The sequence below is a fragment of the Spermophilus citellus genome, assembly GCF_964194105.1.
Source record: "Spermophilus citellus genome assembly, chromosome: 17".
In the NCBI taxonomy this organism is placed as follows: Eukaryota; Metazoa; Chordata; class Mammalia; order Rodentia; family Sciuridae; genus Spermophilus; species Spermophilus citellus.
The window spans coordinates 40,864,857-40,887,167 of record NC_138199.1 but is presented as its reverse complement, the minus strand read 5'-3'; the positions used below and the strand labels follow the sequence as shown (position 1 = coordinate 40,887,167).

General features: G+C 37.3%; 1 long non-coding RNA gene across 1 annotated transcript in view; it reads left to right on the top strand.

Annotated features, from left to right (window-relative positions):
• LOC308635744 overlaps window positions 1-22,033 on the top strand; it is a 41,158-nt gene extending 19,125 nt beyond the window's left edge. The window contains exons 2-3 of the long non-coding RNA XR_014019255.1: window positions 21,345-21,402; window positions 21,938-22,033. This is a non-coding gene — a long non-coding RNA (uncharacterized lncRNA). The remainder of the gene's footprint in view (window positions 1-21,344; window positions 21,403-21,937) is intronic.
• Window positions 22,034-22,311: the final 278 nt, after the last annotated feature.

Below are 22,311 nucleotides of genomic sequence, written 5' to 3'. Positions count from 1 at the left end.
GGAGATTGAACCCCTTTTCACTTTTTTTCTTTTAATTTTTGTAATTGTAGATGGACACAATGTCTTTATTTTATTTATTTATTTTTATGTGGTGCTGAGGATTGAAGCCAGGACGTCACATGTGTGAGGCAAGCACTCTACCTCAGCCCCCCTTTTCACCTTTTTTTTCATTTTTTTATTTTAATTAGTTATACATGACAGTAGAATGCACTTTGATACATCATACATATATAATGGTATATAATGGAGTATAATTTCTCCTCCTTCTGGTCGTGCATGAGGTAGAATCCCTTTGGTCATGTAGTTATATATGTACAAAGGGTAATAATGTCTGTTTTATTCTACTATACTTAACCTTCTTTTCACTTTCTTGATGGTATTTCTTTCTTTTTTTTTTTTTTTCTTTTTATCCTGAGCAATATCTTACTATTTGTCTAGGATGGCCTTGAACTTCTGGTCTCAATCAATCCTCCTGCCTGAGTAACTGCGATTATTGGCAAATGCCACCTCTTGATGGTGCTCCCCCCCCTTTTTTTCTTTCTTTTTTTTTTTTTTTTTTTTTTTGGAGGGGGTGTTTAGGGATGCTTAACCACTAAGCCACATCCCCAACCTTTTTTATTTTGAGACAGGGTCTCACTAAATTGTCAAGGGCTGGCTTTGAACAGCACTCCTCCTGCTCCAGCCTCCTGAGCTGCTGAGATTTCAGGCATGCACCACTGTACCTGCATGAGTTAATTTTTACATATGGTGTAATGTCAGAGCCCAGATAAATTCTATAGCAATCCAATTATCCTAATACTATTTATTGAAAGTCTTTCTCTTTCCCATTGAATTTTTTGGCAACTTTGTCAAAAATCAATCAACCATAAACATAAGCATTTATTTCAGGGCTCTAATTCTATTCCATTGATCTATATGTATGTTCTTATTCCAGTACCATGCTATTTTAATTACTGTAGCTTTGTAATATGTTTTGAAATTGAGAATATCTTTCAACTATGTTCCTCCTTTTCAAGATTGTTTTGGCAGCTGGACACAGTTGTGCACACCTATATATAATCCCAGTGGCTCAGGAGGCTGAGGAGGAGGATGAAGTATAAGATTTATATACTGAAAACCTCAAAAGACTACTGAAAGAAATTAAAGAAGACTTAAATAAATGGAAAGATAGTCCATGTTAAAGATCCAGAAGACTTAATATTTCTGCCTCAGGAAAAGCAGGGTGGTAAGCAACTCAGTGAGACCCTGTCTCTAAATAAAATGCAAAATAGAGCAGGGGTTGGGGATGTGGCTTAGTGATAAGTGCTCCTGAGTTAAATCCCCAGTACACCACCCACCCACCCCCCCAAAAAAAAAAAAAAAAGAAAAAAAGATTCTTTGGGCCATTTTGAGTCCCTTGCATTTTTTTCACTTGTTTTCTGCCTACAGGTTTTAATTGAGCATTTTATATGAATCCATTTCTTTCTTTTTTCTTAATATACCAGTACAGGTTGTACTTATTTTTAAAAAAATTTCAGTGATTGCCCTAGATTCCCTTGTATCTTTATGTGAATTTTATAGGGGCAATTTAACAGTTTCTTCAAGAAACAGTACTGGGATTTTGATAGGCTTGCTTTGAAGCTGAAAATCAATTTGAGGCTGGAATAGCATGTTAAGAATATTAAGTCGGGGGCTGGGGATGTGGCTCAAGCGGTAGCGCGCTCGCCTCGCATGCGTGCGGCCCGGGTTCGATCCTCAGCACCACATACCAACAAAGATGTTGTGTCCGCCAAGAACTAAAAAATAAATATTAAAATTCTCTCTCTCTCTCTCTCTCTCTCTCTCTCAAAAAAAAAAAAATTAAGTCTTCTGGCTCTTTTACATGGACTGTCTTTCCATTTATTTAGGTCTTCTTTAATTTCTTTCAGTAGTCTTTTGTAGTTTTCAGTATATAAATCTTATACTTCTTTCATTATATTTAGTTCTTTTGATGCTATTATAAATGGAATTATTTTCTTGATTTTATTGTTGGATTATTCATTGCCAGTGTATTGAAATTCTCTCTCAATTTCTCTCTCTCTCTTGTCTGTCTCTCTCTCTTGTCTGTCTCTTTGGCAGTGCTTTGGGTTGAGCCCAGGACCTCACATCTTGGGCAAATGTTCTGCCACTGTGGTTTTTACTTACTGATCTTGTATCCTGCAACTGTGCCACACTGGTTTATTAATTCTAGTATAAATATTTTTATGGATTCATTAGGATTTTATATATCAGTTCATATATGCGAATAAATAATTTTACTTTCACCATTGATTTTTTTATACCAGGGATTGAACCCAGAGGTGCCAGATTGCTGAGATTGGCGTTAAACTTGCCATCCTCCTGCCTCAGCTCCAGAGCCACTGGGATTACAGGGGTACAGGGGTGTGTCACTGAACCTGGCTCACCTATGATCTTTTTTTTTTTTAAAGAGAGAGAGAGAGAGAGAGAGAGAGAGAGAGAGAGAATTTTAATATTTTTTTTTTTAGTTATTGGCGGACACAATATCTTTGTTTATATGTGGTGTTGAGGATCGAACCCAGGCCACAGGCATGCCAGGCAAGCGCGCTACCGCTTGAACCACATCCCCAGCCCCAATCTTTTTTTTAATACCTTTATTTTACTTATTTATTTTCATGTGGTGCTGAGGATTGAACCCAGGGCCTCGGACTCGCTAGGCGAGCGCTCTACCGCTGAGCCACAACCCCAGCCTCTCACCTATGATCTTAAAGGCTGTTTCATACTCTGGAAAAATTTCAGTCTGTTCTTTAAATTTGTTGAAACTGTAATGTGAAAGGTTTTGGGTGAACATACTAGTAATATTGTTTTGGAATCAATTACTCCTGTAAAATCGGAATAAAATTTGGTGAAATATTTCTATTGTCATGTTGCTAAAGGAAGAGTTGATTTGATAAATTCTTATGGACAATGAAAGGATCTATTGAAAGGATACTGGGGAACTCACAAAATTTTCAGGATAGCTAAAGAATCAGGCTTGGAAAACATGCAACAATTAAGTGGGGCCAGGCTGTAGAAGACATAGCTGAGGTTATGCCACCTAACAACCTGGTGAGGGCTTGCAACCTCAGCATCTGGACACTTACTGCCAATATCAAAACAATTCCAACTGTCCTTGAGTCATTGTGAATTTCATTCAACATTTCATATTCCTTGTGACATAATCTGATTGGTCAAACCTAGATCAGATTCCTGTACATTTGTGGCAGGGCCTGAAAGGAATGGTGGAGTATCTAGTCTTATAGGTTTTCATAATAGAAAGCTGGAACTTAATTCTTACCAGAGCATGTTCAATGGAAGACGTTTCCCAAATAGGAAGAGAGATGTTGGACAGTGAATAAAATTTAAAAAAAATAAAGCCCGTGTGAAGCATCTTTGAAATCCCAGCAACTCAGGAGACTGAGGTAGGAGGATCAGAAGTTCAAGAGTAGCCTCAGCAACTTAGAAAGACCTTGTCTCAAAATAAAAAGGACTGGGATGTACCTCAGTGGTAAAACAACTGTGGACTCAATTTTCAGTACTAAAAACAAAACAATTAGTTGTCCACTTTAGTTCATGATTGTTCAAAATTTGCACAGACATACTTAAGATACTCATTTTTTTCCTAAATTGCTGTTTAAGATTATTATTTTGTGCTGGGGTTTGTAGCTCAGTGGTAGAGGGCTTGCCTAGCATGCTTGAGGCACTGAGTTGAATCCTCAGCACCACATAAAAATAAATAAGTGTATTTAAAAATATTATTATTTTACTCACAAAACCACATTTATAGTTACATCATTTTTCTGCCTTTTCTATTTGTATTAATATGAACAACTACTGACAAAAAGATAAAACACCTTACATATAGTCACTTTATTAACTTATTTATATTTCATTAGATAAAAAAACCTGGCATATTCTACTTATTTTTTATCCTGATTCTAAAAAATTTTTGTTTACTTATTTTATTTGTCACAGTTTTTCAGAGAAATACTTTAGCCATCAATTAATGATGAGAAAAAAGTAAAATTTGAAAAGTATTTGCTTGTAAGCGGCCGCTGATATAACACGATCATCAAACCATATGAATTTGTTAGCCTCAGGAGTTAGCTGTGCTACATCATGAGTTAAATGTTCTATCTGAGAATGATTAGCTGATGATTGTGCCATTTTAACAAAGATTTTTTTCTCCTTTTAATTTTTAAAAATTTATAATTAATTTTTTATAGAAGTTGAATTATTGAAGCCCAGTTTCAGGATCTCAGTTATCAGTTTATTGGCTCCCTGAATTTACAGAATATAAATGTGTGGTGTCTCTCCTAATTGCATGCATTTTCTGCCTTTTACGCACTATAGCATTATTGGTATATGTATTCACTTTTTTTTTTTTTTTTTGGTACTGGGGAGTGAATTCAGGAGCAGTCGACCACTGAGTCACATCCCCAGTCCTATTTTGAATTTTATTTAGAGACGGGGTCTCACTGAGTTGCTTAGCACCTCGCTGTTGCTGAGGCTGGCAGCCTCCTGCTGGGATTACCGTCACCTCGCCAGGCTAACTGTATTTTATCTTGCTCTTGATGTTCTGGCATAAGCATCCTGACTGGGGAAGGGCTGCTCCTCCCAGAGTAAGCTAATTCCTGGAGACAGTAAACTAAGGAAACCAAAGACCGGGTCGCCCAACTTCTTCCTTTATTGAATTAAAAAAATATATTTATTTTTTAGTTGTAGTTGGACACAATAACTTTATTTTAAAATTTATTTTTATGTAGTGCTGAGGATCAAACCCAGTGCCTCGCATGTGCTAGTTAAGTGCTCTACCGCTGAGCCACAGCCCTAGCCCCTTTATTGAGTTCTTATACTATAGACCACTGTTCCCTTGCCCTAGGTAACAGACAACCCTTACACCCTAGAGCCCACCAAATTAGTCAATTTAGACAAACTTAAGTCTATTTACCCTGCCTTGCCTGTTCTTCCCCACCAAGCCATGATAAAACTCTTGCCATGTTTCCCACCCACCCCACTCCCCCCCATTCCTTCTGCCCCAAATGCTTGTATTTTCACCTGTGACCTATGTCATGTGGCATACAACGTGATTCTAGGGATCTGTGAGTATTAAATTTTTTTTGCATGACACTTGTATTCTTGTTTGCTTGTTTTACCATGCTGAATTAAAACTAGTCCCTTGTACATTTTAAATACTTTTATATAGCTGGGTGCATTGGTGCATGCCTATAATCCCAGCCTCTCAGGAGGCTGAGGCAGGAGGATGGCGATTTCAATGCCAGCTTCAGCAACTTAGTGAGATCCTAAGCAACTTCGCAAGACCCTGTCTTAAAACAAAAATAAAAATACTCAGTGGTAAAGCACCCCTGAGGTCAGTCCCTAGCACTAAAACAACAACAAAACACTCCTATGTAGATGAATGTGCTGAATCCCTTATCTATGTAAGAGTGAAAATAGCCTTGTATTTTATATAATGAAAAATTGCTCATATTCAGGAGGCACCTATCTGAGATAAAGCCCAATAGTGGGGGTGGAAATATTTTCATAATTTTTTTTAGTGGACTAGATTTGGACTGATTTGACCTAATTTAATGAGGGCATGAAATTTTGAAAATATTTTTAACTGAAAATTGAACCCAGGAACTCTCAACCACTGAGCCACATTCCTAGACCTTTTATTTCTGAGATAAGGTCTTGCTAAACTGCTGAGGCTGGCCTTGAAATTGTGATCCTACTGCATCAGCCACCTCATATCATTGGGATTACAGGCGTGGGCTTCCACATCAGTTAACTGTTGGTATTTTGTGTATATCAGCAATATCTGAGGTGTCTCCTAGCTCAGCTGAAAGTCAACTAAACTTGGAAGCACTCTTAACTAAATATTTTTATTGATTACATTTCTTCTTTTTTTTAAGAAATATTTTTTTTGTTTTTAGTTGTAGACGGACACAACACCTTCATTCTATTTATTTCATTTTTTTTGGTGCTGGGGATTGAACTCAGGGGCATATGACTACTGAGTCACATCCCCAGCCCTATTTCGTATTTTATTTAGAGATAGGGTCTCACTAAGTTGTTTAGCGCCTCACTTTTGCTGAGGCTGGCTTTGAACTCGCAATTCTCCTGCCTCAGTCTCCCAAGACACTAGGATTACAGGCATGTGCCACCATGCCTGGCTTCTTCTTTATATTTTAATCTGTTAAAATATTTTCTAGGCTGAAGGAAAGTGGTTATTAAAGTCTGATAATTTTCCGTACTGGGTCCTTAAAGCAGGTACCCAGAGTGAGGCTTTTCTACCTAGAGACTAAAATAAGTCTGCTTTCCAACACTGGACTGATCTCAAAGAGGAAATAATCACTGTAGAGAAATTAGAATCCAAACCATGTCTGGGGGAATGGTCGAGTTTTATTATTCCAATGATGGGAACTCTGAGCCAACAAACTAATGAAAAAAAAAAAAGTCCAAATCTGGTGAAACCTTTGATTCACTGAAGGGAAAGAAAGAGAGGGGGTGGGGGTGGGAGAGGAGAAAAAGGGAAGGGAGAAGAGAGGGAAAAGAGATGGCTCCATTTTAACCAACTGTGGGGCCAGTTGCAAACATGTCCCCAGAGGCTGAGGCAGGAAGATCCCATATTTGAGAGATCAAATACCAGATCCTGTTTCAAAATAAAATAAAAATGGCTGGAGATGTTGCTCAGAGGTAAGTGCTCCTGGATTTAGTCCTCAGCAACGCCAAAAATTATGAGAAGAGAAAGGAAAGGAGAGGAGGAGAGGAAGGAAAGAAAAGAGAAAGAAAGAACCAACAAACCTCTGTAGAAGGGATATTGAATCTTCTCAGTTTAGTCACATTACTAATTCAGCACTTAACATGTTACCTAAATGATTACATAATATTTCCTCTCCTGCTATTTACCTTTTGTATCCTTTGTCTATTTTTCTATTGCTTGCTTCCCTTGTACTACTCTTCTTCCTTCTCCCTCACCTCTCCACCCTCCTCCCATATTGGATATTGAACCCAGGGTACTCTACTACTGAGCCACATCCCCAGCCTTTCTTGTTTTATTTTGAGACAGAGTCTCACTAAATTGCTGAGACTGATGGAACTTACAAGCCTGCTATCTCAGCCTCCCAGAGTGGCTGGGATTATAGGTGTGTGCCACCATGTCTGGCTACCATCCAGATTTTTAAAAATCAAGGAATTCTGATTGGAATTGCATATACCTGTTAATTTAGGAGGAATTGCCATTCTTATATTAATTATTCCAATTTAAGAACATAATATGTCATATATATATATATATATATATATATATATATATATATATATATATAGTTATAATTGGACACAATACCTTTATTTTATTTATTTATTTTTATGTGGTGCTGAGGATTGAACCCAGCACCTCACATGTGCTAGGCAAGCACTCTACTGCTGAGCCATACCCCAGCCCCTCTTTTCTCTTTTTTAAAGGTATTAGTTTAAAGGTATTAGTTTTTTAAAGGTATTAGTTTCTCTTCTACAGACAAAAAAATATTTCTTCATATCTTCTGAGTTTGGTAATGCATACTTTAAAAAGCCTTTTATTTTGGTAGCGGAGATTGAACCCAGGGAGGCTTAACCATTGAGCCACATCCTCAGCCCCTTTTTTAATTTTTTTTTTTTTTAATTTTGAGACAGGGCCTTGCTAGGTTGCTGAGGCTGGCTTTAAAATTGCAATCCTCCAACCTCAGCCTCCTGAGTTGCTGGGATTACAGGTGCACCTGGCTAAAGGCTTTTGATTTTGTTTTTTAGTGTCTTTTAGTCTCTTTCCTGTAGACAAAAAAAAATTTCTTCATAACTTTTGAATTTGGTAATACGTGCTTAAAAAGGCCTTTTGTTGTTGTTGTTTTTACTGCAATATCACAGAAATATTCTAAAGGTTTCCCTTTAGAACTTTCATGGTCTCTTATTTTATCTTTAATTTTTGACATATATGGAGTTTATTTTGGCCTAAAGTAATTATTTACCTTTCTTTTTAAAAGAGATATAATGAATTATCTCATTACATGTATTGAATAAGCCATCTCTCTCCCACTGACCTGAAATGCTAGGTGTTGTGGTGGTGGTGTTGTTTTGTTTTTGTGGCTTTGGGGATCGAACCCAGGACCTCACATAAGCAAGTTCTCTATAGCTGACCTATATCCCCAACCCTGGAATCCTAGTTTTTATCATATACTAAATTAAGCATATGTTTGGGTCCTGTTTGGATTTTTACTTTTCTGTTTTTAAACTAATACAGCAAACATTTAGTCTCCTTAGAGTGATAGGTGATTTCATCAAGATGTATAACTTCCAATTCCCTAATGTAAGGGTCCGGCGAAGCGTCGGAGAAAGAGACCACACGAGACTAGCTTCATGCAATGGCAAGGGGGATTTATTAGGGATCCGTTCCAGCGCGCTGGGGCTCCGTGCTCACTCAGGAAGGGAGAGCGGCCCAGAGCCCAGAGCAGAGGTCAAGCAGAGCTTAAGTACACTTTTTGGAGAGGGCGGTGGGCTTTGCATACATCAGAACAAATCAAAATGAGGCACGGGAAAATTGAACAACAACTTTGAGACGTGATTGGCACATTCATTGGCGGGAACAGGTCGGGCGGGGGTGATTGGTCACTCCTAAGCGGGATACACATTCAAACTGATTGGTTCGGGCCCTGTGACAAACTGCACAGGGCCCTAGGCTAAATGGCCAGTAGGGTGTTGTTTTAACTATCTCAGGAATTTCAGGTTCTGGGTGTAACAGAGGAACTTAATAATACCTAATCTTTTACATTTTAATTCAAGCTTTCCAGCTTAGAAACTTTACCCTTTCACTACAAATTCAGTATTTTTTCTTCTATTCTGAGATAAGGAAAATGAACCTAGAAAAACTCTGATTATTTCCCACATGTTTGGATATGACAGAAAAGCATCTTGAACTTTCTTGTTATTTTTTTTACATTATGGAAAGAATAAACATTAGAAGATTCAGATGAGGTTCTGAAGTATTATTATGGTGTTAATTCAGGGAACAAAGAATGCCTGGGTCCTCTGCTCCCTTGGACGTTCAGATTGAGGCAGCTATGTGGAGCTCTATTCAGGGAATGAAAATTCATTAACTCCCACTACAGAACTCTGTTTTATTAAACTTTTTCTCTCTTCCTCCTGAAACTAACACAAAACAATCTATAGAGGAGACCTTTAAGAGGTAGAAAAGAAATGATATCACTCTTAAGAGGAGTCAACAGGCCTGGGAAAGCCTTTTTTGATTGGTAACCTTGAGGAAACAGAGCAGAAATGTTCCTTCCTCTGAGATCTGAGATCTGATATAACATTGCTCCAGAGATTAATTTTGATGTGAAGTAGTTGGTGGTTGTGATTAGCCATTGTCCCCTTAGTCTTCCTGTGTTCTCAGCCCAAGAATTTTCACAAACTCTGGGTCCTTAGAATTTTTCTCATTAGAAACCTCAAGAAAAACTGGGGATGTAGAACAGTGGTAGGGCACTTGCCTGAGTTCTTGATCCCCAGTACCAGGAAAAAAAAAGTGGGGGGATTTCTAATCAATTTTCCTTACGATCACAGAACCACTTATATCATCTCTTATACTGCTTTCTTTTGAATATCAAGGGTTGCTGGTATCTGGTTTCAGGAAATTTTAGAAGGTGAAAATTCTGGCTTCTGCCACAGGAGTCATTGCTCCATTCTGGCTAGTCCAGTATAGCCAGTCTGACCTCTTGGCTTAACTGCTACCATCTCCTACCAGCCCATGCCATGTCTTGCTAAGAGAAAGAGTAAGAGGTGATAAAGAATAGTTTAGATCGCTCTTCTTAGATTGACATAATCCTATCATCCTACTTTCTCTCCTGTCATGGAAAATTTGAAGAAAAATTAAATAAAAAATCAGAAGAACCTCACATTCAGGAATTTTCCACATGCAAAATAATCCTTAAGATAAGTGCTCAGAGTCACCAAGGTTTCTCTTGTAAACATTTTAATAACACCTCACTCTTTAAAATATGCTTATATGTTATGTTATTAAGTCTTTACAGCAGATATTAGGCAAGGCCATTCTTACAAGGTCATTCTACAGGAGGAAAAGAACTACATTTTTGCTTTAGTGTCTGTGGAAACTATAGTTTGACATTTCAATCCTGGAACATAGTGGATGCTTAATAAATATTTATTAAATTGATTTCATTTAAAATATGAATGGATTTTTGAGATTTTGATTTTTTTGTGTGTTTTTTAAAAAACTGATTCCTGGGCTGGGACTATAGCTTAGCCAGAGAGCACTTGCCTCACACACGTGAGGCACTGGGTTTGATCCTTAGCACTGCATAAAAATAAAAAAATAAAGTATTCTGTTAAAAACAAAAAGCAAAAACCTGAGATTTTGTTTTGGTGCCCTCCAATGTTGTCTTTTTGATTAGGACAAAAAAAATTTTTTTCAGTGATTTACATAAGTAAATTTTTATTATTGGGGCTGGGGTCATAGAGTGCTTGCCTAGCATGTGTGAAGCAATGGGTTCAATCCTCAGCACCACATAAAAACAAATAAAACAAAGGTATTTAAAAAATTTATTATCTATCCCTAAAAATATGATGTCAAGCTATCACATAAAAATGACTTACTGCCTATATGTTTTCTTTTAGGCCTGATAATAAAGTAATATTATGAAAAATTTATCTTGTAAGTCTAAAGGAAAAAGACACTTTAAGTCATTTAATTAAAATTTAAACCAAAGCAACAGGAGTAACTGCATTGTTTTAGAATAACATTTGGCATGGAGGAAGTTTGATAGGGAACTTTAGTAAAATTAGCCACACTCTAGCATTTACTGAGTGATACTTGAAGCTATCATAAATGCAAAAATACATTATTAATTGTATTGCTGTCACTGAGATTAATACTACTTTCTCAATATCTAAAACATTACAACAAAGACACACATGAGGGCGCTCTAATCAGTCAGAAACTGGGCATGCATGAACATTTGCTGCTAGGAATTAGATTTATAACAAGTCCAAATTTATAATTTTTAAGAAGTCCATAATTTTACAGATGAATAAATTAAGGTCCAAAGAGATTATGACTCCACATTGACCTAATCTTTAGAGTAAATAATAAATTGAGCAATTTGTAAAATATTGGACAGCAATTCCTTGTCAGTGAAGAAATGCTATAGAATTTTGACTCTCATTCTGGCCACTCTTTAAAATTTTACTACAGCATGACATAATTTATTTCCAATCTTAAATGGGTTTGGTGATAGCATTTATAAGATGGAGGGAGAGAGCTGGGAGTGCCTCTCCGTGGTTGCCTGGCACATACGTGACCCTGGGTCTGATCCCCAGCATTTGAAAAAAGGGAAAAAAAGCATTAAGAAATAATTACAATCTATCAACAACTAAAAAAAAGAAAGAAAGAAAAATGTTAATTATGCTTCATTTATACCAAAAACTGATTCTCAATTGATTTCTTTGGGTATGATCTTTAATCTTTACCCCATTTCTGATATCTTCAGTTTATTCTTTGACTTTCATATAAATATAAAGCTACTGGGCTACCTGTAGATTTTCCAGAGGAGGCCCATAAAGACCCACAAAGATTTTATTAAAGAGAAGCTACAGTAAGCATTTAGAATGCAGAATTTAAAAAAAAAAAACAGCTCATATACGGCAATCTTTGTTTTACAGGCAAATTTTCTTCAACTTAAAGTACCATATTCATAGGAAGATTTACTTTATTACATCAATATACACTTATCAGTTACACATTTCTACTTTTTCAAAGGAGTTTTTTTCTTCTTAGGAAAGATAAACTTTTATTTTCAAAAAGAAGAAAAAGTAAATAATGAAACAAAATACAAAACTGTGAATGAAAAGTATCTTTCCTTTGAGGGGCTAGGTGATAGGAATCTTGGTGTCCTGCTTTGTTTTTATTAATGACTTATGTGTGTATATGTTTCAGTTCAAGACATGGGCATACATTTGATTGCCTAAATATATCTGTGTTTTACGAGTCAAAGATTTCCTGTCCTAAAAGTAATTGACAATTCTGTAATAAAAAGCACAGGATTTAAAAATCAAGACTGCAAAAAAAATAAAAATCAAGAATGCAAAATGATAGGTTACATTACAAACACTAAAAGTTGTGTCTTTGTTTTATTTATATTTACCCAAATATACCAGACAAGTAAAAAATTTAGCAGTATGCATATGATCCAGCCCCTGCCCACCACTCTATTGTCTTTTTTTTTTTTTTGCTTGAGATGGTATTACTATGTTGGCCTTGAACTCCTGGGCTCAAGCGATCCTCCTGCCTCCACCTTCCAATTAGATGGGACTTGTCCTCACTTCTTATTACTTACTCTACTGAGTCATCCACTTCTTTTACTTACTCTACTGAGTCATCCTTTGTTGGTCACACCGGTCTTTCTGCACAGCCAACATGAAAAGCTTCTGTCTGGAACAACAGGATAGTACTTCTGTTTTCTTTGCTTGCAACATTCTTATTAGTATGTTTCTTTCTTTCTTTCTTTCTTTCTTTCTTTCTTTCTTTCTTTCTTTCTTTCTTTTTTTGACCATTCAAATGACAGCTCTAATATAGCAGGGGGCTTGTCTATCTAGTTTAGTAAGTGTCTGATCAGAAAGCAGATGGTATGCTCAGAATAATTCCAGGATATTTCATACAAATGGAATCTTGGATGATGTGATGTTGTCTATTGTGATTGGTTTCTTTCTCTTAGCATTAAGTTTTCAAGTTTCATCCTTACTGTAGAATATATCACTACTTTGTTCTTATTTATTTGAGATAGGGTCTTGCTCTGTTGGTCAAGCTAGTCTTGAACTTTTGGGTTCAAATGATCCTTCTGCATCAGCCTCCCAAGTAGACATGTGTCACCAGGCTCAGCTTATTTATTATTATTATTATTATTATTATTTTATTTTTGGTCCTGGGGATTGAATCCAGGGTCTCATGCATACTAAAACATGCACTATACCACTAGCTACACTCCAACCAACCCTTGTGTTTTTTAAAACTATGTCCACAGATAGAAGCCACTTCATATATAGATAGGAAAAAAACCTACAGAAATATATAAGATATTATTGGTAACCATAATCTTTGGGGAAATAATTTTATGGGGAAGGGCTGGGTAATGTGGCTCAAGCGGTAGCGCACTCGCCTGGCATGCGTGCGGCCCGGGTTCGATCCTCAGCACCACATACAAACAGGGATGTTGTGTCCGCCAAAAACTAAAAAATAAATATTAAAAAATTCTCTCTCTCTCTCTCTCTCTCTCTCTCTCTCTCTCTCCACTCTTTTAAAAAAAATTTATGGGGAAATTGAATGTTTTTACAATGACCAAGGTTTTCTTTAGTTAGAAGCAAAAGGTAAATATGTGAGGGTTTGTTATGAAATAAAAATGACTTTTAATTCCACCCAATGCTTTTAAAATAATTTTCGTGGGTTTTTTTTAGTTCACCCAATGTTTTTAAATCAAAACTTCCTCATTGATAGTATTAAAACAACCAGCTGCTTTTATTTTTGAAAGCATTAACTAAACAGAAGTTTCATTAAAGATATCTGCTCAAGTATGGTAGCACTTGGGATTGTTTTGCATTGACTTGGTTGAGTGGCCCAAATCCTAGTTTTGTGACTTTGAGCAAGTTAGTTAGTTCACCTACATATGCCTCAGTTTGCTCATACATAAAGTGAAGAAATAATACCCTCCTTCGTGGGGTTACTATAAAAATTAAGGAAATACTTATAGTGTTTGTAGCAAAACACCTGGAATAATAAATTGTAGCTCATAGTAATTCACTATTATTGAATTTTCTTTTCTGCAGAATTGTGAAACTATCAGAAACAAAAAACAGCTATTAATTTTCTCAAAGTCTATACTGAATTCAATCTGATGTAAGTCTAATTGTAATCATGGTAAACTTGAAGGTATTGTGAAAGGTTTTTTTTTTTTTTTATTCGTTTGTTTTTTAAATCAGAAGTTATGCCAGGTATGGTAGTGCATGCCTATAATCCCAGCAGCTCGGGAGGATCACAAGTTCAAGGCCAGCCTCAGCAAATTAGTGAGGCCCTAAGCAACTTAGGGAGAACTTGCTTCAAAATAAAATAAAAATAAAATAAAATAAAAGGGGTGGCTCACGCCTGTAATCCCAGCAGCTTGGGAGGCTGAGGCAGGAAGATTGCAGGTTCAAAGCCAGTCTCAGCCACTTAAAGAGGCTGTAAGCAACCTAGTGAGATGCTGTCTAAAAAATAAAAAGAGCAGGCTGTGGTGGCACATGCCTGTAATCCTAGTGGCTCAGGAGGCTGAGGCAGGAGGATCACAAATTCAAGGCCAGCCTCAGCACAAGTGGGCACTAGGCAACTCAGTGAGACACTGTCTCTAAATAAAATACAAAATAGGGCTGTGGATGTGACTTAGTGGCCAAGTGTCCCTGAGTTCAACCCCCAGTACCCCCCAGCCCAAATTTTAAAATTAAAAGGGCTGGTAATATGGCTCAGTACTTGAACGCCCTTGATTTCAATCCCTGGCACCAAAAACCAAAAAATAAACAAAACAAACAAAAGGGCCGGGGATGTGGTTCAGTGGTAATATAACCCTGGGTTTAATCCTCAGTACCCCTCCCCCAAACACACACACACACGAAGTTTGAAGGGAGTTCAAGGAAGTGATAGAATGGAACACACACACGCACACCCATATTTTTCTCTGTACCACAGATCAAACCCAGGGCCTCATGCATAGTAGGCAAGTGCTCTACTACAAGCTACATCCCTGAAACATATATTTAAGTGGTGGAACAATATTCCCTTCTATCTTTTTTTTCCTCCATTCCTCTCAGGTCATCACCATTCTCTGCCTCAAGCAAAGGGTGATACAGGTGGAAAGCTTTTGAAGTATACAAACCTGGGCTCCCCTCCACACCAGTACTGAGGGTCAAACCCTTTTGCATGCTAGGCAAGCATTCTACCACTGAGCTACATTCCCAGCCCAAACCTGGGCTTTTGATTTTCAAAAACTTAAGTCCAGAAGATTCATGGAATAGAGTTCATGCCATGAACAGATATAGAAGGCTGGATGAAGAGCCAGTCTACCTACTGTACTCTGGGCTAATAGTGTCTATGGGTTGGCAAGGTATGGGCCCAAGAGAAGGGTACACATGAATGTATGTATGGGTATCCAGAGGCTGCCTGCTCCCTGTAGGCTAAATGGCCAGCAGACCTGAAGAGGCTTGTAGCCAGGACCAGGAAGGTGGCAGCATACCCAGCAAATCACAGGCAAGAAGGACAGTGTCTCAGAACATGTTGGTTTAAATAAATGGCAATAAATGGCCAGCATCATATTTGCCTCTGAAACTGAGGAAAGGCAGGGTGAGCATTTTACATTCACTGTGATCATCTGTGCCATCAGGTAAAATGTAGGCTTAAAATATAAATTAAGTGCAATGACATAAAAATTAATTTTTTATACTGCTAAGTTAAGGCTTTAAATCCATAAAGATCTAAATATGTTCCAAATGCCTTAAGGGTCAGGATGTTTTGAATGTCATGTCCTTTTTGTATTAGAAAAACTGTAGGCTGCCTTCCTAACATCATGACTAGAAAAAAGATGTCTTTAGGGCTGGGAAATAACTCAGTGGTAGAGCACTTAACTAGCATGTGTGAAGCCCTGGGTTTGATCCCCAGCATCTGGAGGGTGGAGGGCAGGGGAAAGAAAGAAAAAGATGCCATTGTCCATAAGGCTGAGCACAAGGAGTAGATGTTTTAACCGTACATCTATAGAAATTGTACTTTGATTTATACCCAACAAGGTATTTACTTCTATTCACTAAAAGTCATGCTCTAGAATGTAGCAATACTGTTTATAATGGATAAAATGTAGAAGCTATGCTCACCAACAGAGGAAAGGATAAACTGTAGAACATTTCAATAATGGAATGGCATAAAGCAAGGAGCAGGAATAGACCACAGCATGGCCATGTTTCATAGACCTAAACCCAGTGGAAGAGGTCATTCTCAAAATCACCAATGTATTATTCCAGTTGTATGAAGTATAAAAGCAGGCAAAAGTAATCTCTCCATCAGAAGTCAGGATTACCTTATTAGAGTGGCTAGTGACTGCAGACAAATGGGAGGGGAGCTTCTGGAAAGCCAGTAACATTCTGTGTCTTGATTATATGGGTGTGTTCACTTTGTGAAAATCAATTGAGTTATGACATATGTGCCTTTAAAAATACTGCGGCTATTATGCATGCTTTCTTCCTTATGCGAATCAACTGCACAGTTTCCAGTTTTTCATTTGTCAAAACCAGAAAGATATGTCAGAAATAAAAGGTAGGCCCTGAAAATGTGATTAGAATTAAAATGTCTTGCTCTTCATTGTAGTGATAATTTCCTTTTACTTAAAAGATAATAGAGTGGTCAAAACATTAGAGCAATTTTGGAAATATTCCGTAATTTGGAAGAAAATTACATTTCAAAATACCCAGTGGTTAAGATGATTTCCACGTATAGATGCTAAATAGTCTAGACTTGCTTTATGAAGATGGGCTTCCTCGAACACTGCCATGTTAGATTTCAGCATTCCATGCAGCAGTGAAAACTTCACACTTTAAATCTGGCTGGAGTGGAGATAGAGACTGACATGTTAGATTTAGTACAACTGTAGAATTAATGCTAAAAACTCCCATGCTGCACAGTTTTCCCATATGCTACATAAAAATGCTATATAGTTTCTCACTCAAAAGCTGCTATATTAGGGTGCTAGCTGATTTTATGCCTTCAACTTGCTTAATGTTTTCATTTATATACAATAGAGTTTTACACCACATCAGTCAAACAATCTATTGCAAAATAATTTACAGTGAAATCATAATAAATTTATACAAAGTATTGATTTAGCATTAATTTTCAAACCAAAAGCCAATGAACCATAAATCTGTAAATAAACTGGTGAAGCAAAAGACATAAATGACAAAAAAATTAGTCTCTGTGTTGTGTGTGTGCTTTTTAGATAGCTATATGGGGAAAATATATGGGAGGAGGCCTCATAAAATTTTAAATTAGTGACATAAAAATAACATAATGCACAAAGAAATAGACTTGTCTCAACAAAATTGTGAAGAAAACCACCCGAGAATCTGGTTCATAATTTTGACGTACTGGCATCACAATTCAGTTGAATGATACCCTGCAAAGGAAAGAATCTTCACACTCTTATGCTTCCAAAAAATTTTGGAGGCAAATCTATAGCACAATCTATTTAATTCTTGGAATATCATGTTTCTGTTTGTGTGCATATGTTTGAATATCTTTACTATTTTAAAAGCCCACATGGAAGACATCACCTTGGCAATGTAACAGTCTAAGCCCCCAGTGGGCATATGAATCCCCTGTACTTCAGGCTTTATAAGCAATTAATTGCCCAGCCTGTGTTTGATCACCTGCAGCGATGGGACTCACTACCTTCCAATACACCATGGTCTGTTTTATTCTAGCCTTGACTGATTAGAGATTACAGCAGTGCTTGTTGTTGAGTCTCCATCTTGGTCAGAGAAAAACTTTCCTCTAAAAATATATTTACTAGATTATTTTCAGCCTAATTCAGTGGTACCCAATGGACACAAGAGATACCAGAGGGCTGGGGTTTTGGCTCAGTGGTACAGTGTTTGCCTAGCATGTGTGAGGCACTGGATTCGATTCTCAGCACCACATATAAATAAATAAATAAAATAAAGGTCCATTGACAACTAAAAAATATTTTTTTTTAAAGAGAGAGAGAGAGAGAGAAAATTTTATTTACTTTTTAGTTTTTTTGGTGGACACAACATCTTTGTTGGTATGTGGTGCTGAGGATCGAACCCGGGCCGCACGCATGCCAGGCGAGCGCGCTACCGCTTGAGCCACATCTCCAGCCCCTAAAAAATATTTTTTAAAAAATAGATACCAGAGAGGAGAGAGGCTAAGTTAGTAAAGATGCCAGCACCATTGCTTGGAAAAAACAAGTCCTTCATTTTGACACTTTTAATTGATAGTTGCTGTCTTCATTAAGTATCATTAGTGTAAAAAGAAAATTAGTTTTTCTTCTGGGAAGTTATGTCACAAGGCTGTACATTTCACCAAGTATCCTATGATATAATTGATATGGCTGCTAATGAGTCCAAGGACATGGGAATGGGATGGATTAGACCTATTTATGTGCTATAGTTCTAGGACCAGGATTAGCATCCTATCAGATAGTGCTGTGAGAGGCTGAGCTAGGTATCACAAAGGAAAACTAGGACTGTAACCAGGTCTACTGTGAATGTTGTGTAGATTGCATGGCTCAGCTCCAAAGGTCACAAATCACTTTGCAATGTATCTGGCATCCCTTGTGTACTTTACAACTTGTGCAAATGTATACAGTGACACTAGTTGTGACTTGGAGAAGGAATAATAAGGGCTTGAGAGGCAAAATACAAGTGTCCCCTATTCTAATTACCCATGTTTGCTTATCTATTTGTTTCCAAAAGTCTTAATAGGGTTCTTATGATCCTTACTCCTTTTTATTTCTCTGCTGTATATTTCTTGTCTCTGTAACAGTAGCTTTCAACTCTTTTTTCCCCCTTGCTATGGCACATAACAATTTTCATATAAATTTGTACTTAGGATACATGCAATCATGAAGTGTGTTCAGGAACTCTACCTCTTTATCACTCATTTAAGAAAGCACATCTTTGGACTTCTGATTATCATGGGCCTGCTGGGGAGTACAGTGGTCATGGTGAAGGGTGAGTCCCCCCCTTCCCCATAGCAAGACAAGTAAAGTGGAAGATGCTTAGAAGATCACTTGTAGACTGTGTTATGGAGGGGCCTGCAAGAAAGAGTGATTGGCATTTCAGTATCCTAAATAATGATATTTATTTAGTATTAATAAGCTTAAGCAGCACACCTGACCTACTGCCTGTACCTGTCTACACAAGAGAAGAGCTAATGGGAGAGAGATGTCTAGGCAGAGACAGGCTGTGGTGGAGCAGCCTGCATTGCCCTGTATCAGGACAAGGGTGCAAGCATTTCCCAAGGGTTGTAGGGATACAGCCTGCAGAAAGCAGCTATTTATTCAAGAGAGCCACCCCCTGACTAAAGATTCCCTGATACCAAGAGTCTGTGGGATCCATTAGTGCTGTGGGAGATGGGGGCAGATGTGAAAGAAGTAAAGCCAAAACCAGACTTCCCAAAACTGGGAAAGTAGTTATGACAGCCCCACCAGGCCCTCCAAAGAAACCACACAGTAGTCTCAGGAGGGAAAGGGCAATTGGGCACCTTCCACACAGAAGATACCTATGGTGGTCATGCTGGTGAGCTGCCCAGATCACTATTTATAAAAGAACTCCTTAGCTGTGGGGAGTACAGTGAGCTGTGACAAGCCTTCTTGTACAGCTCCTCAAAATGCTTTTCTTGGGTAGTCCTCAGTCAGTGACAGAACACAGCAGGACACAATGGCCTTGCATCTCAGCCCCAGGCAAGATTTCTGTAATGTGCAGTCTTTGCTCCACAGCTGCCCATGGGTTGGCTAAGACATTGTCAGATCTGCATCATATGCTGAGGTTCTCCCTGCTAGATTTTTATTCTCTCATCCTTTATTGTTTGCAAGTATTATGCCTAAGCAAACTTCTTGACTCTTTTTTTTTTATATTTATTCTTTAGTTAAAGGTGGACACAATGTCTTTATTTTACATTTATGTGGTGCTGAGGATCGAACCCAGTACCCCATGCATGCTAGGCGACCAGTACCTCATGCATGCTAGGTGAGTGCCCTACCTCTGAGCCACAACTCCAGTCCCCTTGACTCTTTTTTTTTTTTAAAGAGAGAGTGAGAGAGGAGAGAGAGAGAATTTTTAATATTTATTTTTTTTTAGTTCTCGGCGGACACAACATCTTTGTTGGTATGTGGTGCTGAGGATTGAACCCGGGCCGCACGCACACCAGGCGAGCGCGCTACCGCTTGAGCCACATCCCCAGCCCCCCCTTGACTCTTAACTCCATCTCAGCATCTGCTTCTTGGAGGACTTGAATTGGCAGAGCATCCTTGGCCAGGTAATATTTACCAGAGAAATGAAGGCAACCTAAATCCATACTTGAGTAGATAAAGGTAACTACCAATCCTCTTCTTTCACCTCTCAGTAGAGATCAGCAACTATACAAAGCCTAGAAGAAAGGGGAGAACTTGAAATTGGTGATGAAATAGATTTATTCTAAGGAGAGTAGAGAGCAGTTTTTGAATTACAAATTCCAAAGGTATAAAAAGGACATAATTTCCAGAGGGCAAGAAAAAATACATAGTCAAGTAATATAGTTCAAACATACTGGGTGGGGTTGAGCAATAAAGGATTTATGGTCATAAGTGAATAAATGAATTGAACAACTAGAGATTTCTTGGCTCTTTAGTTTTAATCACACCCTAACATTACAAAAAACTTATTTCAAATCAACAGCCAATAAAATACTTAATGTTAAAATACTGAAAACATTTCATTAAAATCAGGAGTGCAACAAAATGTCTACTGACTCCATTGTTATATGACATTATTCTGGAAGTTCTTACCAATGCAAAGATACATAAAACAGAAATATGATCAGTTAATAAATTATGACATTCATAAATGAAATATTTTATATACGCTAACATGATGTCTGCAAGAATTTTGAAGGACATGATAAATTTTAATATTATCATAAATGAAAATGTAGCATACAAAACTGTTTGTGGTCAAAGTTATCATCATCATAATGGGACAAATTGCCATCATGTGCTTCCCAGACACATACACTGAGAAGAATGAATTATTTCTATGGTGTTTTTGAAAAAAAAAAAAGATAACTTGAAAGTCATTAGAAAATATTAGACAATTCCAAATTAAGGGACATTCTGCAAAATAAGTGGCCTTTATTCCTCAAATAGGTCAATATTAAGAAATACTTGCTGGGTGGGGTGGTGCACACCTCTAGTCCCAGGGTTTTGGGAGGCTGAAGCAGGAGGATTGCTTGAGCCCAGGAGGAGTTGGAGATCCAGCTGGGCAACATATTAAGACCATAAGACCCCCATCTCGAAAACAATCACTAAGAAAGACTGAAAATTAAAAAGATACAACCAAATATGAAGCATAACCAAGGATTTTCTTTTGTTAAAAAGGACATTGTTGTGAGAATTGGTGAAATGTGGCAAAAATTATATAATAGTCTTGTATCAATATTAATCTCCTGATTTTGATCATTGTACTGTGGTTAATGCAAAACAATTTCTTCTTTTTAGGAAATACAGAATGAAGGGTTGAAGAGATGTAAAGGGGCATACATCATCATATATCAAGGTACTCTTAAAAAGGTTCACAGAGAGAGCAGAAGGATAAAGCAAGTGTAATCAAATGTTAATATTCGGAAAATCTGGGTGAAGGGTAGAACAGAGTTGTTTGTACTATTTTGCAACTTCTCTATAAGTCTAACATTATATAACAAACACTTAAGGATAAAAATTCCAGCATGATATTTGTTTAAATGTATATTACAAATATGAAAGACTGGGAAGAAACATACCAGACTGCTATTTGTTTGTTTATTGTGGTGCTGGGAATCAAACCCAGGACTTGTCCTTGCTAGGCAACACTCTGCCACACCCCAGCTCCTCTTTCCTTTTTCATTGTTTATGTCAATATAATGGTTAAAGAATCTTTTGTTTTCATCTAAAACTGACTTGCAAATGATTATCCATTTGCCTGTATTAATCACATGAGTAAAATGAACAATGAAGAGTTCTGATTTTATTTATTGGTACTGGGGATTGAACTCAGGTATGCTTTTCCACTAAGTTACATTCCCCCACTCCATCCCTCTTTTTTTTTGATACAGGGTCTTGCCAAGTTGCTGAGGCTGACCTTGAACTTGCAATCCTCCTGCCTCAGCTTCCTGAACTGCTGGAATTACAGCATGCACCATCAAGCTAAGAGTTCTGATTTTAACTCCTCTCATGCATAGGAGAAAAAGCTAGATTTATAGATTATTAATTTTATATTTGGTTATACAAGAGCAACCTAAGTATTTTATATGTAATATATTGTTTCAATGTAATATATGCTTTTAAATGAAGGAAAGTACTGGATTACTAAGAACTATGAAATTTATGATTCTTTTTATATCAGACTTTTTATAGAGAAATATACTATGAAGGTTGCCTAGAACCTGGATTCCACAAAATCTAGGTTATAGATTTCCTATCTATAAAT